This window comes from Oxyura jamaicensis, chromosome 5 (assembly GCF_011077185.1).
Source record: "Oxyura jamaicensis isolate SHBP4307 breed ruddy duck chromosome 5, BPBGC_Ojam_1.0, whole genome shotgun sequence".
Taxonomy (NCBI): domain Eukaryota; kingdom Metazoa; phylum Chordata; class Aves; order Anseriformes; family Anatidae; genus Oxyura; species Oxyura jamaicensis.
In genome coordinates, this window is record NC_048897.1 from 30,819,612 (window position 1) to 30,836,905 (window position 17,294).

The following is a 17,294-nucleotide window of genomic DNA, read 5'->3' on the forward strand; positions in this document are numbered from 1 at the left end:
GCTCTCTGAAGGCAGATGCACCTCCAGAAGCAGAGAGCAATGGCTTGTGGAGGGTGAGATACACGCTGGCCTGCCCAAACTGCAGACAGGATGCAGAATTAGTGGCTGAAGTAGCCAGCTTTGTGCTGGAGGTCAGATTAGCTAAGAAGCAGCCGACCTTCCTGGCTTGCCAAACCAAAACCTTAATGTGACTGAAGCCCGGAGAAGTTTTGCCGTGGATAAAGAGCTCTGGAAGCTGCTGGGTGGTCAGGGGTGGTGATGGGTCCTCACAGGTCCCCCTGCGGGCAGCTTGGTGCTATGCTGCCTGTGCTGCTGAGGGGAATGGGATTTTGCAACAGGAAAGGGACAGCCCAAAGGCTGAATTCCCCTCCCAGAATACAGACCCCAGGCTATGCACTCCTATAGCCACTTGTAGCCCACCACCACCACAGCCAAGCAGTGTCCCCAGCCTGAGCTGTGCCCGTAGAGCATCAGAAGATCATCAGAAGAGCTAATTTCCAGCTGCACTGCTCCCAGCTGAGACCAGCTGGCAACTGCTGAGAGAGCAGCTCCTTTCGGATGGGCCAGGGTAAGCAGGGGTCTGCTTCATCGGCTGCTGTAAGCCATCGGTCCTGTGTAGGCAATAACCCATGGCTGGAGTCGGAGGTCATTACATTTGTGCTCAGGCTGATGTCCTTAATGGCAAGTCTCTGGCGTGTGTCGTGCTCTCAGGCTCTGGCCCCAACTGGCGGTCTAAGCCATTTGCTTAATTTTCCTTATCATCTGGAAGGGAGCTGTGCCCTACCCTTCCCCGGCCCGGGAAGAGGAAGGTATGTGCTTGTGAGAGCCCCGTGTCCAACACCGAGGTGAAAAACACACAGCTTCCCAGCTGTTTTCTTAGACACGGGTACGTCTTCCCGGTCTCATGGCTTTCTCTTCTGAGCGTGACTGCAGAGGCTGTCTCCCCTCCTGGCTGCAGCCATAGAGCATTCCTGCTGAAAGCGTGGGTAAAACAGTAACAGGCAAGAAACTAAATCTTAGTTTATTTTTAAGGTAGTTTTTGTCACTGAAAAGAGAAGAGAAAGCGCTATATGGCTACTCAGCTCCATCAGCTTTATCTGTGACCTGGAGTTAGGAGCTGTTGCACTTGCTGCAAGACTGTTTCTGCGTGCTAACAAACGTCTTCCTGGATTTTGTGCCGAGTACTCTCAGTAAATGTCACTGTAGGATGGGCTGGATACAAAAAAAAATGGCATGTTATGATATAACTTGTTATCTGAACGGTTATTACAAAAATTGCGAGCAACAGCTCTCAAAACGCTCCTGCATCAATACTTGTCTGTGGCTCCCCCTCTAAAATTCGCCCAAAGTGGTGAAGCAACACCCATTGGGAAACAGTGTCACTGAGCAGCCGCTTGCAAATTCAGACGGAAAGCCTGCTGATTTTTGAGTTCTCCACTAGCTATGGAAAGGCTTTGGATGTGGCTTGACTTGGACTTGTAAGTGCTTTTAGGAAATAAACTTGGAGAAGGGGACCAGGTGAGTGTCTGGGGTGATGCGATCAAGCAGAAAGTAACAGATCTGTACAAGCTGAAGGTTGAACACTGCTGAAGAGCAAGAATGCCACACTTGGAGGCAGAGGTGCGGAAGGCACCTCTTCTGGTGTCTTTGGTGTCTGTCCACTTTGTGGACAAACTCAGAAAGCAAAGGAGAGAATATTTTTCCTAGGCTTCTAGCAAGGCTTTCCTTTCACTGCAAAGAAAGCGTGCTAGAAATCTGGATGAGCCAACAAACAACAACAGCCAGTTTATTCAAGCATTTAGCTGCTTATCTGATAGCACAGTTGCTTCCAATTCTACATGTGAAACCACTTCTAACGCTACCAGAAGCTGCGTGCTACACACACACCTAAAGAAGACGATGTGGAAACAAAGCTAGAAGTAGCACGAAGGCCGGGACTGCTCCTCTTCATCGCCATGGGGCTGAACAAAGGAATGGCACACGCACGCTGCTGTTACAGGTAAGGACTTCCAGCACATCTCCAATAATCAGAACCTGTGGATGAAACGGCCGAGTTCAGTGTGAAACGGGCCGAGCTACCCCACCCGCCTATGACCCAAGGATCAGCATGGGTAGCGTGCTGTGAGCAGAGACAGGGTGGCACGATACCGATCACGGTCTGAATTCTAAGACAAACTATGTAAAATTTCGTTGTACATCTGCAACAACAGCTAATGATTATTTTTTCTTTGAACTTTGTCCAAAGTTCATCTCTAAAACAAACTTTAGTCAAACTGCACGTATTGACTCCTCAACAGAATAAACACGCCAGATCTATAATAACGCTTAATCGCTAGTTCTAACTTCTTTTAACTTGCTCCTTCATCAGAAAGATAAAAAACAGCGAAATAAACAGGCTTCACTCAATGTTTGTTTTTGTGGTGCTTCTGCTGAGAACTCTGAAGGACAAAAGCAGCTCCAGTGTGGTTGCTTTCCGAGCACGCTGACTCGCCTGCTCGCCCAGCGCTTCCAACCCTCGCTGGAGGAAACACCAAAGCCCAGGCTGGGTCACAACGCTCAGCTTGAGCTGCTGGCTCTAAGTGCTGGTGTGGGGGAAGAGCCTGAGGACCCAGGCTGGGACTTTTGGGGTGTGTGGGGGGTTAAAAATGGGCTGCAGCATCAAGAGCAGAGGGGTAAGGGGGGGCTGGATGGCCCCAGCAGAGGTCTCACCTGAGCCATCGGCCCAACCCTGGTGCTACCTGAGATGTTTGGTGGCTGTAGAAATAAAGCAGATGGAAAGTATAAAGAGCAAATTTACTTTTATTAAAATTACATAACAGCTTTACGATGCTAATCACAACACTTTTGGTCACAACTGGACGTGTTACCAGAACTCCTGCAGCGGCTATTGGATTTTTCAGCAGTCCCCGGCACGTGACTTTACCTGCTAACCCGTGAATTGTGCAAGAGTCGGTAACTCTTTAATGAACGCTCTGTAATTTTCTGAGTGTCTATTTATTTTTTAAAGTGCTGCACCAGCCCTGCTTTAGAGAAACATATGTGGCTTGTGGAAAAAAAACAAAAATAAAGGCGCGGGGAGAGATTGCCCCCAACGCAAAGGCAAGCAACGCGAGGTTCAAAACAAAACAAAACAAAAAAGAGGCATTTTTGGCTGACTCTGCTTGCTTTGTACCTTTTCGGTTTTGTGCCTTTAAGGCTCGTCTTCCAGCTCCTATCTCCAAACCCACAGGCTGCGAACTTAATTAATGAAAAATACCCCCAAGTTTCTTCCACAAACGCGCGAGCCCAGGAGCTGCCGCTTTAAGACGGGCACCCGGCGCCGCGAAGTTCACAGGCAAACCCCCCAGAACTCGGCAACCGGCTGGCGGAGGAGCAGCAAATTAACCGTAATTAACCGAAGAGGGGCTGGGCGGCCCCGTCGGGGGGCAGCAGGGCCGGGCAGCCCGCTCTCCTGCCGGCAGCAGGACGGAGCCCGGCCGCCCCACACCAGCCGCTCGCGGTCCCCTCAGGCACCCGCGGGGCCGCGCGCGCGCCGCGCTGCTCCTCAGCGGCGTTCTGAGGGAATAAAGCGGAGCGAGACCGTTAAAAAGAGGGAAAAAAAAAAAAAAACAACACCAAAAATACCTCAAAACTCGCTGTCGCGCAGCACCGAAACCCACCTATTCCCCCCCCCCCCCCCGCTTTCTCTCTCCCTCACCCCCGGCCCGGAACATGGCAGCCCCGGCGGGGCCCCGCGCCGTGCCCGCGCGCTGAGTGGACGAGGAGCTGCGCGCTCCCGCGGCCCGTTCCCCCCCCCCCCCCCCCCCCCACCCCCCCAGCTCCCTGCGCGCCCCCCCCCCGCCCGGCGGCCCTGTTGCATCAACTTCCTGTGCGGAGCCCCTCGCGGCGGGGCCCCGCGCGCGGCACCGGCAGCGGGAGCGCGCACCCGCGCCGGCCGGCCGGGGGGAGGGGACACGGTGTGTGTGTGTATGTTGGGGGGGGGGGCGGGGGGGGATTAAAAACGGGGGGGGGGGGGGGGGCGCTGGTTGTCCCCCCCCTTCGCGAACTCGCCCCCGTGGGTTCCCCCGAGGCGGCGGCGATGGCGGCGCGGTGCCGGTCCCGCCGCCCGCCCCGGCAGAGTTTGGTGCCCTACTTCGGCCGACTTTAGTTTCACTCACTTCACATCCGGGCTTTTTCCCTAGGCAATGGGGGCCGCAGCACAGCCCGTTCCTTAGGCAAAGGGAAATAAATTCGCCGCACCGACGCGTCAAGTAGTCCCCCTCAGGAGGAGCCGCCGAGACCGCCCTCGCCGCCACCCCCCCCCCGTCCCCCCGTCCCCGCCGCCCGGCTGTCCCCGCAGGGGGGCGGCGGGCCGGGACCCCCCCCCTTTCCTCGCCCCGTTCCTTCAGGGCTCCGGTGCGCGCGCCCGGCGGGGCGTCGGGAGCGCGCGCCGGGCAGTCAGGCAGGCAGGCAGGCAGGCAGGCAGAGCAGAGCAGAGCAGGGAGGCCGGCGGCGGAGGGATCCCGCGGAGCGGTGCTGCGGCCGGGCCGGGTGAATGGGATTGAAGAAGAGTTGAGCTTCCCGGCTTGTTTTTGTGTCACAGTTTCTCTCCTCCGGCGCCCCGCCGGCTCCGTGCCTCCCTCCCCGCCCGCCCCCTCCTCCCCGCCGCAGGAGGAGCCCCCCGCCGAGGGGGGGAAGGAACAGGACCCCAGAGAGGCGAGAGCCGAGCGAAGAGGAGGAGGAGGAGGAGGAGGAGGAGAAGGGAGCAACCTACCATCTTCCACTCCCCGCTTAGCTTAAAGAAAAGTGCGAGGAGGAGAGCGAGGGGCGCCCAGGAGCGGGCAGCCCCGCCGGAGCGGCCTCGCCAGCACCCCCCTATGAAGAAGAGCTCTGCCCCCCCACAGGGAGGTCCTGCCCGGGGGACCCCGGCCGGCCCGCAGCAGCACCGCCGCCGCCGCCAGCAGGGTGTAGTATCCCGCCTTCCTCCTCCTCCTCCTCCTCCTCCCCTGCCCCCCCCCCCGACCCCCGCCGCCACTCTCCGGCCAACTTGGCGCTGAGGAGCACCAACTTCGCCGCGGCCCCTCCCCGGGGGCTGAGGGGGGGGGGGTGTCCTGCGGGTGTCCCCCCCCTCGGCGTGTGTTTGTGTCCCCCCCTTCTCCTCCTCCTCCCCCCCCCTTCCCTCCTCTTCCCCTTCCCCCGGCGGGCGCCGGCAGAAGTTTGGGAGCGGGCGAGGTGGAGGAGGAGGAGGAGGAGGAGGAGGGTGACACTTGGGGTGAAAGGAGGAGGTGACACATTGGGGTTGGGGGGAGGAGCAGGGGAAGGAGATGACACATTGCACCGGGGAGGGAGGGAGGGGAGGGGAGAGGGAGGGAGGGGTGGGGGAGGGAGGGAGGGAGCCTGGTCCCCTCCCCTCCGGGGTTCGCCGGGATGATGATTTCCAGGCCCTTTTTCTCTCGGCCGGGTCCTTCGCCGTGATGCTGTCGGGGAAGTTTTATGACGGGCTCGGAAATGATGCCGCTCTCGGTGATTGATAATTCGTAGTAAAGCCGCTGCCGCAGGTTTTTTTTTTTTTTTTTTTTTTTTTTTTTTCTTCTCTTCCTCCCTTCCTCCTCCTTCCTTTCATTCGTCTTTGTGGCCCGAGTAGCGCCGGGAAAATTCCGTTTCTTCTGCAACTTGTTATTCGCAAGTCTCTCCTGCCCCCCTCGCCCTGGGGCTGCCCTTCCTGCACAGGTACAAAGCTCAGTGCAAGGACGCCTCTGGGATTTCACACTTCTGCTCTGGCACGGCCGCTGCTGGGATTACAGATGTCGACTTCTTTTTTTATTATTATTATTTTATTTTTTCCCTCCCTCCTGCGTTTGCGTCTGTGTAGGTGGAGCGGGGCTGTATGTGGGACTCTGCCATTTGGTACAGTCCTCTTGTGCATGCTCCTTTCTTCACTTGCCTTTCAGTGGTGGTGTTTTCCTTCTTTTTGTGCGTGTGTTGTTGTTGTTTTTCCTTCTTTCCCGTTATTATTCCGAGCTTCGTTGTCGGTCGAGCTTTTTCCCCAGCCACGTCTGCAGCTCGGTGGGTCTGGGGTAGGATTGTACACCTGGGCTTTTAGGTGGATTTGCGTTGGGCTAATGCATGGAGCTCCTCATTCAACTTCTTCTCAAGTGTCAGAAAATGAGGCTGTGAGCAGATGTGTTTCAATATGGAGAGACTTCCAAGTTCCTAATTCTTGGGGGTGGAGGAAAGAGTGCCATTGGAGAGTGGCTTTTGTTTTCGATTGGTGAACAAATGTCATCACATTTCGGTCACGTGCTGTAATATTCTTTGTTCAGCTATCAAAGTATGATATCTGCTACACCTGTTCCCACTTTTTAATTGTGAGTAACGGTGATTGCCCAAGCCTTGGCGTTGCGGACAGGAGCGCTTCCTCTCCTTTCCCCCCCTCCTACCCTCTGGATGTTTGTTTGGGCCCAAGCGCCGAGCTTGACAATGAACTTTTGTTCACTGGGGAGGCTGCGTGTAGAAGGTTCCCACAGGGGGTAATAACGTGCGTGGCGTGACGAAGGCGAGCGCTGCGGCGTGCTGTGGGGCCGAGCGTGGGAGATGCAGGTAGGGGCACGCGCCCAGCAGTGGCAGGGCTTGCGAGGAGCTGGCTCCTCTGGGCTGCTGAAGTTTCCTTAGCTAGACCTGCTGGTGCTCCTCGTCATCTTAAGGTGCTCCCATGCACCCAAACACAGAAATGTAGCTTCTTTTCCTCTGAGCTGTAGATTCTCGGGTATCATAAATGAAAAGCGTTTGGGCTGTCTGTTTACCTTTTTTTTTTTTTTCCTGTCCTCACTGTACTTGTTTGTAACAGTGAAGACACCTGAGTGGTTTCAGTTTTGTCATTCAGTTTCCTCTGGCTTTCCCTTGCTTGCCCGGAGCTAGCTGGGGAGGCTGGGTATGCTACAGAGCAGGGAGATGTTTAACTTCGATGAAGAGAGCCTAATTCTCAGGCTTGATCTGTGAAGGAAATAACATGCTTTTCAAAGCCTTGGAGAGACAGAAGTCTAAAATTCATGACTTGTACACATGTAAACATGTAATGCTCAAACTTTCACATGAAGCTTGTTAATGGCTGCGTATAATATAACTTTATAGTTTGTATCTAAATACTGACATTAAATTACCAGTGAGAACAGGATGCTAAAAGAAAGAAACAAGATAAAACTATGCACCAGCACCCCTATTAGTTGGAGGGGTTAACCACCGGACTTCAGCAAGAAGATCCACAGCGTCTGGGAATTTTATTTGTACATGGGCATTTCGTGGTAGCTGAATGAAGCTGTTTCTTTCGGGAGGGGGGGGGGAGGGAGGGGATTTTTTAATTATTATTTTTTTTAAATAAAGAATTCTGTTGTTTAGTAAACGAACCTTTAAATCTGTATTTAAGAAAAAAAAAAAAGACGGTGCTTCTGCGTGGTTTTTAAACCTTCCAGCCTTACTGTGGCAGAGAAATCAGATTATCGTCTGGTAGTTATTATCATCCAGAAGTTTGCGCTGATACAGAGGGAGCATTAAGCAACCTCTCTGCCCATTGATTTCGTGTCGCGTACTAGTGCGTATAGAATAGCATTTCAAGGTCTTACGAGGCCAGTCGTGCGCCCGAAGGTAGGTGCTCGCTCACCGGGGACTCGCTGGCTATCACCTGCGCCGTGCCCCGGCTGTAGCTGAAGGGACCTGAGTGGTGAGAAGCTTGGCACGGAGCCTGCCGTGGGTCGCAGTGGTTTCCAGTTAACTAACCTGGCTGCTGTAGTGTGTAACTTAGGGAATGCTTTGTAATTATATTATTCATCTTTAGATTCCTAGCCGAAAGCTTTTTGTCTTTGCTCTTTTTGTGCGTCCTGACCTGGAGTTGCTGTGAGGTGGGAGAAGGCATTTGGTGGTGGCGGTGGGGCTTGCTTTTCTTCCTCTAGGGAATGAAAACAGAATACTTCCTTCAAAGAACTTAGAGAAGAAGTAGGAAACTGAATTTTTGGTAGTTCAGAGAAAAATGCTTGTGTGTTTTGTGGCTGGGCAGTAAGATCTCTGCCTTCAGTTTAGGTTTTGTAAAGATCTCTTTACCCTAGGCCATTCAGCTTCAGCTGTGTTTCAGGTATTGGTCCTAAATAGTTCTTGCTCCAACTTTACATCTGTTTCAAGAGATGAGGTTTAGTGTGTGTGTCTGTTAAACCTCACCAGGGAAACTCTAATTTAAAAAAATGCTTGGACGAGATCTGTACAACCGAGAACATTTTTAGGCATCTTTTTTTTCTTCTAGAAAAATAAAATGTGTTGTAGTGGCTCCTTAGAAAGCTGTGAAATTCCGAGTGCCGTTGGAAAGCTGTAATAGTGAGCTATCCCTTAGGTTGCTCGTGCAGCTTGTTTATACGAACATGTTGTAGCTTTCCAGTTCCTTAATATTTATTCGTAGAGCCATGGAGGAACTTATTCAGTGAGGTGGATTGATGCTGTTGGAGCTTGTTTAGAAGGGAGCTTTCTCTTTCCTCTGAACACCCGTCTGTGAGAACCTTGAAGGGCTGTCTTGTTCCGTGCGGGATGGGTACCTTGTGCGCTACCAGAAACTCAAGACGAGCATCACGTGAGAAACATATGTTGGTGACTTAGCCTTTTTACTCTTGTTTTGGTTTTGTTGCTTCTTGGCTTTGTTTGTTTGAAATCTTCCAGAAAGACCTTCACAGAGCGACGGGGCTTTGATTTTTGGAGGGGCGTTGCGTGGCGATGTGAGCCGCTAGGCAGCCTGCCCTTTACGAGAGGCTCCTTGTGTGGAAGGGGCAGCACTGAAAACCTATTATTAAGCTTCTAATAGCATTTCTTTACTGTCCCCTTCACCCTTTATGCTCACGACTGTGCAGTCGCATGCGTGGCTGTGTGCTAGAAGTGTGAGGCTCCACAAAGGCCTGGCTCCTGCATGTTCGTGAATTGCCCTTGTGCAATTACTCTGTGCCAGAAAGCCGCTCACATCCTGTTTCTGATGTATTTTAACTGCACAAAGGTTATTTAGGAACGAGCCGCGTGCTGGCAAGGTAGGGCAGCGCACAGAAGGGGCTTGAGGTGTCCACTGAGCACGAGGGGTAGGATATCTGCTACTGTACCCTGTAAATAGAGGGTGAACTGAAGGATAGTTTTTATAGGTCTCCAGCATTAATATTTCATGTTCAGTACAGCACTAAGCTGGTATCTGGCTTGTGCTGATGGTGGAGATATGCATTATGCAGGCAAAAAAGAAGTTTATTTACAGTTGGGGGGGAAACTTTGTGTTTTCTTTTTTTTAGTACAAATATAGTCTCAATTCAAAAGAGGAAAAAATATACACAAACCCCGTGTGTTTCGAAGTTCTAAATGATTTATGGCTCCTGCACCTTACCAAGTTCCTTACTATTAACATTGGCAAAGTATGAATTTAAGTTGTTCGACTCTGCCTTTGTTACGTTAAAACCTCACAAAAGCAAAGTGGCAAGTGTAGATATAGGATGGCTTTAAGAAGTACAAAAATCAAGAGCTTTTAAAAATGTATTTAGTGCTGAGGAAAGGTGAGCTCACGTAACAATCAGACTTTACAATTAGAATCACCCGTCTTTTAAAGTAATTTTTAAATCTGTAGGAAGTTCAGAAAGATCCCTTCCTTTGGGCTGAAATGAGCGCTATGGCTGCTCCCCTAACAAAGCCTCAACTTTGCCACGGAGCCTTTTGTTTTAATACTTTGATCATCCCAGGCTTTTGAGGAAAGAACGTGCTACTTGGTATAGGTTTCTCTGCAGCATTTATTTTATACTTTGCTGTTTACGTCTTTAATGTCTCCATAGGAATTATCAAGTACCCCGTGCCTTAAAAGCTCTGTGCGTGCCGAGGTGGTTTGACCTATTGAACATTCATTCCTTCTTACCCGAGGTGTCTCGTTCGTTGTCACTGCACACGCTTGCCCTCTGACTAGAGATTTTATGCTCGAAATACGCTGCAGGAGAACCCCAGGCCCCCACCAGAAGGCGAGCAGCCCCCCAGCCTGCTGCTTGTTGTTACCAGCAGGAGTGCGTTTACGTACGGTACGTAAGGAGCGAGGCTCTGCTTAGCACGAGCTGTCTCGCGGGCCGTGGTCGCGCTGCTTCCACGCTATTTTAATGTCTGCTTGCTTAAAAGGTGTGCTTCCCAGATCCTGCCCCTCCACCTGGCAGTGCCGTGCTCGTAGGACAAAAGGGAGTGTTACCAAGTTGCCTTGCTGCAGAAATTGTGGTGTTTACCTCTTAAAATGAGGAACTCTGCCGTTGCATGTCTAATTAGAGAGATGTTTGGGAAGCGTGGCCGGTGCATTTTGTTGAACTGGAGTACAGATATGTGAGTGGTTAAAGCAAATGAGGGGAGATCTGAGCCCGTGTCTCTAAGATGGCCTGCTCTCGGACTCTGTCTTCGGGCCTGCGAAAGGAAGACTCGTGCGTAGCAGGAGAGCTCCGTGTTGGTTCGGTTTCCGTGCTGCTGCCTGCAAAATGCAAGCTGTCAGTACTTGAAAGGGAGAGGGAACATCGATTCTTTCCCCTCCAGCCCTGCCGATCCAGGCGTCGTTAACCGTGCGGATCCCGACGGCAGCGTGGTCGCAAACAGTTAATTGGGGAGATCGAGTGCCATCCTATTGAAGCTTCAAATTGTTTTAACAAAACTTCTGAGTAATTGCAATAATTATTTTCTGATAAGCTGGCTGATAGTAACTATGGCAACAGCTGTCTTTGGCCTATGGACAGTATTGCTGTATTGACAAAACCTTTAGATGCTTCTGAGGCCTTTTGCCTGCGCAGGGAAACGCGCGAGGACGTCTTTCAGATGGCCGGGGCGTCCCTGCTCATCCTCCCAGTGCGATGGGACGCCGCCGTTCTCCGGGTTCACAGCCTCTGTCCCTTTTCCTCCATGGGTGTTTGCGGGAGCTGCGTTCCTGCTTGCTAGCTGGAAAATGCTGCCAGGGCTGTGCCTTTCTACAAAGCCTACTGAAATGTACGAGGGACTGGATGGAATTATCTGTGCGTATCATCGGTTTTTAACGATAATAAAAATCCAGGGCTTGGGAGGAGAAGGAGGAAAACAACAACAAGGAAGACTTGTTCGTTTTGATCACTGGTTGTTTCCTTCCTTGATTAAAACCTTCTTAGAACAGACTGGTAGGGGGAGCTGCCCTTCCCTTTGCTGAAGTACAGCGTATTCTTCTCTGAGGCCTACGCTGAGATACAGCTATTTAATTTTCAGCTAAGCTCTGCTTCTTTTTGGAAGAGAGGCAAGCTCGTGCTTCAGTATGTTGTAGAAATGGAGGAGGGGAGCAATTGCTTTCCAGCTGACTAAATTCTGGGCAGGGACAACGTGCCCCTCACCAAACACACTTTTCCTATTGATATTCTGAAGAGCACTCTTTGAAAACAGGCATTAATGTTAATAAACCTAGCAGTCCTGGGAAGAAAAATAATCTGACTGCACTTAGAGCTGTTAAAAGCCGCAGTCCGTTCCTCATGCTTGAAAGTAGCTGAACAGCTGATGGCTGTTGGGGAGTTACTGGTTAGCTGATGCGTGTTCGTACTGGAGTGGTTGTCGCCTTAATTCCTTCGCCCTGTGGGAAGCAGCTCTCGACCGCTTACCTGGCAGCAGCCTCCGAGTGCGGTTGTGCGTGCTGGCCCGTGCAGGCGTGCAATATGGCCTACATCTGGGCTCATCTTCGGTACGAGTGCGGCTGGGGGGAACTACGGCCCCCAGCGTGCAGTGCTCTGTCGTTGTCGGAGCGGCTTGCCTGGCAAGTGCCGAGCTAATGCATCCTGGGACCTGTAGTTTCTGCAGGCAGAAGTTTGAGGCTGGAGGTGATGAGCGAAGGATGCTGTGGTGCCCTGCAAACCGAGTCATCAGCACCGTGTGCGGTTCCTAGCGGGCAGCTGGCTGCTACCGCTGTGCAGCAGCACACACGTTTGTTTATGAGTCAAAGTCAGCTTCCAGCGGAGTGTCTTCAGGGAAAAGCAGTTGATGAAGTAAGTCCTCTGACTGCACATGTGCTTTTGTACAAAGAGTACGTAAGTAATTGCACTAATCCCTCGTTTCAGCTGTGACTGCAAGTATCCTGCTATGTCTTCGGGAAATTTTGCAACTTTCAAGGTAATGTTATGGATGGAAATGCGTGGCAGGAGGTAGCTTCCTTTGCAGCTACTGGTGTCGCGTTCTCCTTGTGAAGTGCTGCTGGCCGCTGCCCTGGACTTGTGCCATGGGGACAGGGGCTTTGAACATCTTTCTGCCTGCTGAGGTCACCTCGGCCATGCTGTTGTTCCAAGTGAAGTGGTGCCGGGGGTGCGGTGGCAGGCTTGGTGACATCGTGTGGTCGCCGTGGAGGCATAGAATCCATGCTAGGTGGCAGTTGGTGGGACACGGAGCCCAGTGTAGCTGCGTGGTTTCAACCAGGCGTACCTCAGCCCTTGCCGTTACACTGGAACTTGTGTGGAGCCCACGTTGAGGAAAGAGAAGTGTTTCTGGATCAGCGACAGAGGAATAGGAACTTCCCAAAAGTTTTCCTTTTCTTTGCCGGTGTGTATCGGTAAGAATTACTTAGTTTCACACAGGTCATTAGCTTCTGTTCAGTGGAGTTTGCTCAAGTTAAACTGGACATCAACATGATTGCAATTGTCAGGCCGGTAGCAAGTTTAATATTTGCCGTAGTCTCGCGTGCCAAGTCTTGGATACTGCAGTTGTCTTAATTTTTAAGTAAGCAAACATTTAACTTGAACTCTTGATCCCAGTCAATTTATTTGTTCTTGAGTTTGTGTGAAATAATAATAATAATAAAAAAGACTTAGAGTTAAGTGCCAAGTAATATGAAGTGAACCTTTTTGGTGTTTTTGAAGAGATTAATGAGAGCTCCAGTCTTGCAAAAACTTGTGTTTTACTTTCAGCCTTGCAGAAGTTGGAGGGAGTATCTGAATGCCTAAAATCAGCATGCTTATTAGCAGTAGTAAGATCAGGACCTCCAGACTTCTAATATTGGAAAGTAGCTTCTGTGTATTCACCATAATTAGCTTATATCTAGGTCTGTGTGACAAAATCCTTATTTTGGAAACTGTCACAGAATTCTCCTCAATATAAATTCAGGGTGTATATTTACTTCATAGTTGTGTTTTTTAAAAAAAAATGACAAAGTTGCTCTCGCCTTCACCTGTGTACAGATTATAAATACTACAGATATTTAGGTGGTAATAGCTTTCTTGAGGCAGGAAATGTATTTTGTCAGCACCGATGCCTTGTACACCCTGTACATTGCTGATGCTTCTGTTTAAAACAGATACAAAAAAGTAAATCTGTACAGAGCCTCATCTAAAACCTTGTGTGTGCTGTAACTGTTAATAGTGCTTGTTAATAGTGATGTAGTTTGCTTTAAGGGTTCCCAGCCCCTACGCAGCCCATGGGGAGCAAATTGCTGAGGGTACACATGGTTAGCTAAATAGTTACTCTTGGTATATTGACGTGATTAGAAAAATTGTCATTGTTGCAGCGCCAGGGTGAAATTCCCTTTCGTTGACCAATTGGGCCCACACAACCGGCAGGAGAAGAAACGGAGATAAATCCATGCACAGCGGAACAACGATGTATCTCGTCCTTCAAGGACGTTTTACCCTCCGTAGAGAGCCTGTGACGGTGCCCCTTGTAACACTGCTGTAGCAGGGTATTGCAGATAAGGAATGTGGGTAATAGGGATGTACAAAAGGATTCGATGCATAGCTGTAAAGAAAAAGCTCTTCTAAAAGTATCTCTTATCTCCTAAGAGCAAACGTGTCCTGATCTGGGAGGAAATCCTGACCCTGCTGAAGCTGATGGGAAAGCTGCTGTTGAATCAGGAGTACCGTGACTTCATTCTTTTTCCCCCAAAAAAAGGTAGTTTTAAAGGGCTGAAGCACTTGACAAGGCTTGAAGAATCTGGATGCTGTTTCTGACGTTGCTGCTGCCCCTTGGATCTCATACCAGTTATTTTGCCTCCTGGGCTCTTTGCTGTTCCTTTAAAAGTCGGGTAATATCGAGCTCCTGTAAAGCTTTGTAAGAACATGGAATATTCAGGGCTTCCATTTAATTTGCTAACGCAACAAAATTTTACATGAAAGCCAGAAATTAGTCCTTGACGTGTCCGAGGAATTGTCTTTCTCTTCTTTCTTGCCAGTAGGACAAATCTGCTTGGAATGAGATGTTCAGCCTGAAATTTACATAACCTGATGTGTAATGGATTTTAAAAATAATAATGATATAATAATAAAGCAACAAAGCTTTTTCATAACTTTGTAAACGGACTACAATCACCTGTCCCTATAATGAAGCTTTTTGTTGGTTTGGATCTGACTGGAGCCACAGATACATTACTCTTTTGCTGCTGCTTACCTTGCAATAACCATCTCTGATAAACATCTTTATCATGTAAATCTCTTGTTGTGTGTAGTATGAATTTGCCGTGTTAAGGATGCTCTTGTCAGTGACCTGGGGAGGCCAACTGTGCTTCCCTTGCTTCCCTTTCAGAGTGTATTCTGGCCAGGAATAACTTGGGAAGGACTGGGAAGGCTTGCGCTGTTTCTGAACACCAGGTATCTGTCCTCGAGCCACCTGCAATTCTCCCTCTCCCGAAGACGAATCTCACCATACCTCTTTTTCTGCATTCTCAGAAAATTCTGCTGAAACCAGTGGATTTGTCACCCTGAGACTTGTTTCAGAATCAGTCTGTTTCCATTGCCTGCCTGTTTTTTGGTATATTTCACCAGCTCTATTTCCCTGTGAATTTCATGCTCTTAAGTAAACAAGGAAATGTCCTCCCTTCAGGTAACTCTTGTCAATTCCCATCCCTGCATGGCAATTTTTTCTAGGCTTAAAGCTCACAACATCTTCTCCTACCTGACTTCTTGCGAGAATGATACTTGGATGCCTGGCTGTTGATGCAGAACTCTAATAGATCGTGCAGTGTTTAATTTAATCAAACATCTTTTCCTGTGATGATGAGCTGCAGCTTTTGCAGCCAGTCAAAATGTGACGTTGTTGGCCTGTTGCTCTTAAATGCATGCTCTGGGTTGTTCCTGACTGGAATAACACTATGTCCTCAGTTGATTAGTTCAGCATAGGTCTGTGACCATGTTAATACAAGTACCTGGCTTCTTGTTTTGTGCTGCCATTGCCACAAAATTGCATCAGTGAGAAGATTGATCTCAGATTTGTGCCTCCCTGGTGTGAGACAAACAGGTACTCCTCAGAACCTGGGACCTTTTTCCCAGTTTCCCTTTTTTAACTTAATTTGTCCTTCTCTACCCACTATTGTTTTGTCCAAAACTACTGTTTTTAATGTATGCCAGATAAAATTTTGATATGATGGATGATTACAGCAATGTTCACATAAGCTGACTTACTGTAAGGCTTTTGAAAGATTTTAATAAGGAAGGGAACAAGCATCTGTTCAATCGCTGCTTGTTGTGCGTGGAAAGTGTTACATACGAGGCACGTCTTTATTTTCTCTCAGGTGTATCAAACTCTTGCGGCTTCCTCTGGAATTCTTGCATAATATGTGAAAGGTGATAAAATACTATCCATGGAACTTTTTCCTTTAATTTTTTTGGGATACATAGCCTTCGGCTATGAAACCTCCCTTGTATTATGATTAGGTTTGGATTTCTGTGTGTTGCTTTCTGTGTTGTAATCTGTGGTAATCCAGTAGACTGTAAGGCTCGCGTGGTCTTCTTGGGGTCTGAAGTTATGTTAGAAGGGGCTTGAAAGCATGCAATAAACTTTATTTGTGGTCCTCATGGCTTTCTTCCCTGCTTTCTAGTGTGTAATGACAGGAGTCTAAACAGAGAGAAGCTGGGATTTTTCCCAGTGGGATTTAACTAACAGAAAGCTGTCCGTGGAACAGCAGGGAGAGGAGCGTGTAAGGACGACGTAGTGAAAGGAGCACGTGAGAACTCATATGTGTGTGGAGACAAATACATTTAAACACCTTTTCTAGCACAGCCATAGAACCATCAAAAATCTGGGCATTAGCTTGTATAAAACAGAGTTTGTTTAAAGAGTAACTTTGCACAGAAGTTGCAGTAATGCTGGTCACTGCTGACAGCACAGTGGTGCCGTGATCACAAACGTATCATTGCAAGTGTCAGTCTGAAAATCCTACAGCCTTGCTGCTGCTGTGTCCTGTGTGGCACTGGTTTAGTGCCTGTGTTGCTGTGTCCTGTCGGGGCGACTGCTGCTCTGGCAAGCCCTCTTGTTGCGTGGTGGCCGTCCCCATTTCCTCGGACAGTAGGGCTCTTGTCTGAGTGGAACCGGCAGGACCCAGGAGAGCAGGTGAAGGATGTGGTGATGTGAGGGGGGCCTGAAAGAAGAGTGTCCCTTACCAGTGTGTCACTGCCTTCTCCCCTGGGTGAAATCCCTGGGGATATTTCCTAGCTCCTTGGTAATAAAAGTCACATGATGGACAGGGGTGACTGACTGCTAGCAGCAGCCTCCTTCACACGGCTGGTCTGTTTCCTTAGGAGGTGGAATCACCATGCTCTGTGCTACTTTTTCACTCTCCATCAGCATTATGATTTACCTATAAAACCGGATAAAACTACATTTCAGTGCTCCTATTCTTAGGAAACAATCAGTTAAATACCCATGGCAGCCAGTGTAATTGCAAAGCCGTGTTTCGGACGCTTTGTTTTTCCTGTAGCAGAAGTCTACTTTCATTGTACAGGAGTCTTGCACTCAGCTTTTCTTCCGTTAAACACTAATTGTATACTTAGTGATTCCGTGTTAGGTCGGCCCGGTGATTCAGGGCTATGTTGATGTGATCTAGCGTGTAAATCTTTTTACTTATATTGAATAATCATGGTTTTGAGAAGAAAAGAACTTCTAGTAAGTGTATGGTTACTTGAATCCTTCCTTTCAGATTAGTGACTACCATCAGTACTCCCACACTGAGTGTGACTACCTCAGCTACAAATACCATTCTCCAGATGCTACCGTTCTCGTTTGTGTGCTTGTGAGAGGAAGGGGAAAAAAAAAGGCTTTTAAAGGGTGAGGAGGGAGAAACATAATAAAAGGGAAGGAGGAGGCAGAATTTGAGGCTGATACCTGTGCCTGTATACTTACAGGGAGCAATGAGAGTGCCAGCTGACTGGAATGTAGGGGAAGGAAGATGAGAGCACATCAGTGTAATAATTTTGGAGTGCTTCCTGTTGATTTGTTAATACTGCATGGAATTTGGCCCAGGCAATCTGCTGTTGTGAATCAGCACAGTTTATTCACTTGAGTATAGGTGTGCCTCTTATTAC

At 49.4% G+C, this 17,294-nt stretch overlaps 1 protein-coding gene across 10 annotated transcripts in view; it reads left to right on the forward strand.

Moving 5' to 3' along the window:
- The first annotated feature begins 4,486 nt into the window (after positions 1-4,486).
- The window catches only part of PHF21A (PHD finger protein 21A), a 136,836-nt gene continuing 124,028 nt past the window's right edge, over positions 4,487-17,294 (forward strand). For 4 of the 10 annotated variants that reach the window (XM_035327348.1, XM_035327340.1, XM_035327350.1 and 1 more), the window contains exon 1: positions 4,488-4,944. The gene's annotated coding sequence lies outside the window, so the exon portion shown is untranslated. Of the gene's footprint in view, positions 4,945-5,368; positions 5,538-5,687; positions 5,710-17,294 lie in introns of those variants that run through there. The other 6 variants (XM_035327349.1, XM_035327345.1, XM_035327344.1 and 3 more) reach the window with 5 other exon arrangements.